This window comes from Dinoponera quadriceps, unplaced genomic scaffold (genome assembly GCF_001313825.1).
Source record: "Dinoponera quadriceps isolate SergipeBrazil2010 unplaced genomic scaffold, ASM131382v1 scaffold4534, whole genome shotgun sequence".
Lineage (NCBI taxonomy): Eukaryota > Metazoa > Arthropoda > Insecta > Hymenoptera > Formicidae > Dinoponera > Dinoponera quadriceps.
The window spans coordinates 1-2,190 of NW_014558489.1; the positions used below are offsets into that span (position 1 = coordinate 1).

General features: G+C 40.1%; 1 long non-coding RNA gene across 1 annotated transcript; it reads left to right on the plus strand.

The window, feature by feature from the left end:
• The first annotated feature begins 1,591 nt into the window (after nucleotides 1-1,591).
• Nucleotides 1,592-1,885, plus strand: LOC106749849. The gene is made up of 2 exons (XR_001374886.1): nucleotides 1,592-1,645; nucleotides 1,812-1,885. It is a non-coding gene; the product is annotated as an uncharacterized LOC106749849 (long non-coding RNA).
• The last annotated feature ends 305 nt before the right edge of the window (nucleotides 1,886-2,190 follow it).

Sequence of the window (2,190 nt, forward strand, 5' to 3'; positions counted from 1 at the left end):
GTGTGGTTTGCACGTGGGAGATGCTGAGAACCAACATCTCCCTTCTGAGTGTTACTGTCAAATGACCAGAGCAAGGCGAGTCCATCGGGTTCCGGCTGCATGTTTGGCGTCCTCCGCTCCTCCACTCGACGGTTCGTACCTCGTCTGCTTCTCGCCGCCATCCGGAGCGTGGCTATACATGTGAAGGGTCGCGGGGCTCGCCTCGACAATCCACGCGCACCCGCGGCGCGCGGTCTCCGTTGTATCACAAAAAAAAAACTCGCCGTGTTAAATATGGCGGTGAGTGCGTCACCCTACCCGCGATAGGGCCTTCTCGGAGACAACCGCCCCTTGTGACAGGCGCTTCAAGCTGCCATGTCGCAATGTATTCTTCTTGATACTTAACTAAGAAATGCTTATCTGTTATATATGATTCTAAAAATGGATAAAAGTTGTGTGGAAGATATTTTTTATTCTGTATAATAACCCTAGGTACAACACCTTGTTAAATGTCTGTGATACATCTAAAAACGGACGGTCACCAAACAAGTCGTGAATTGGCCGAAAAAATGAACTGCGATCATAAAACGATACTCAATCATCTTCATTCAATGGGATTTGCCGAAAAATTGGGAGCCTGAGTGTTTCACGAGCTTAACGAAAACAACAAAGAAATTCGCCTTCAAATTGCTTCTCAACATCTCGCCTGCCATCGAGCAACACGCTGTCATAAACAGCGCTTTTTGTACCGAATCGTCACGGGAGATGAGAAATGGTGCCTATACATAAATATGAAGCAAAGAAAGGAATGGGTGGCTCCAGGAAATACGCCAAAGCCGAGAGTCAAGCCTGACCTCCATTCAAAGAAGACCATGATCTGCGTTTGGTGGAACTGGGAGGGCATGGTGCACTGGGAAATGCTCGAAAGGAATGCCACGGTCAACGAGGAGCTCTACATAGCTTAGCTACACCGCGTGAAAGAGGCTATTCGACTGAAAAGACCCTATCGATAAGGCTAAACCATACTCCTTCACGACAACGCCAGGCCCCATGTTGCACAAATCGTCAAAGCCGCACTCCAAGAGCTCGAATGGGAGGTCCTTCAGCATCCGCCGTATTCTCCGGACCTTGCACCGACGGATTACCATCTTTTCCGCTCCTTGTCGAACCATATGAGGAGCGTTACCTTCGACAATGAAGAGGACCTTAAAAACTGGCTCAACAACTTCTTCGATACCAAACCGAGCGATTTTTGGCGGAACGGCATCGACAAATTGGTCGAGAGGTGGGAGGAGGCCGTAAACAGCAGCAGCGAATACATAATTGATTAATTTATTGTTATAACTATTGATTTTTGTTTAAATAAAAGTCTTTGATAAAAACGCTACGAACTTATTCCCTAACCTAATATTTAACATGGAAGACAGAGATAAATAAATAAGCATCGTAAACGATATAATATGGACATTGCAGAAAACTCTCAATTATGAGATGCAATAAGAGTTTCTTGAAAAGAATTGTGATTTGATGAAACAAAGTCTAAAACAACTTAGTCATCAAGAATTGATACAACTGAGTAAGATAACAATAGAAAATGTTATTGAAAATGACCCACTGTTCTCTGCATTATTCTCAGATAGTTACGATAGAAGAACTTATATCACAGGTTGGACACGCTATAACTTTATTCTTAAATTGTGGAGAATCGCCAAATTACTTGCAGTAGCGTTAATGTTTGAGATGTTTATAATAATTTACCCATTTATCAACAATATATTGGTCTACTTGAATTGATCAATCATCCTAATGATATAATTTTTGTTTCATTACAGGTTCCACCACATGACACGACAGTTCTTGAGAAAGCTATTGAGCAACATATGTGTTTTGAAAGACCAAACGTCAAGAATAAAATAAGTTGAAAACATATTTGGAATAGCATCTTTGTTTAGAACATATTTAACTTATTTCCAACAATGAAAGTATTATGATATATAGTATTACAAATTGAACTGAATTACATTTGATGAAAGAGCGTTGAGAAAAAAATTAATTGGTAAGAAATGAATATATTTAAACAAATTGTTACTTTTTACTACATGATGTTTTATTTAATTTAATTTCAAGTAACGACAGTTTATTTACAGTGTAGCTGAAATTACACAAATAGTATGTACTTGATATAAATACAGGAGAATATTTCTGTGAAAT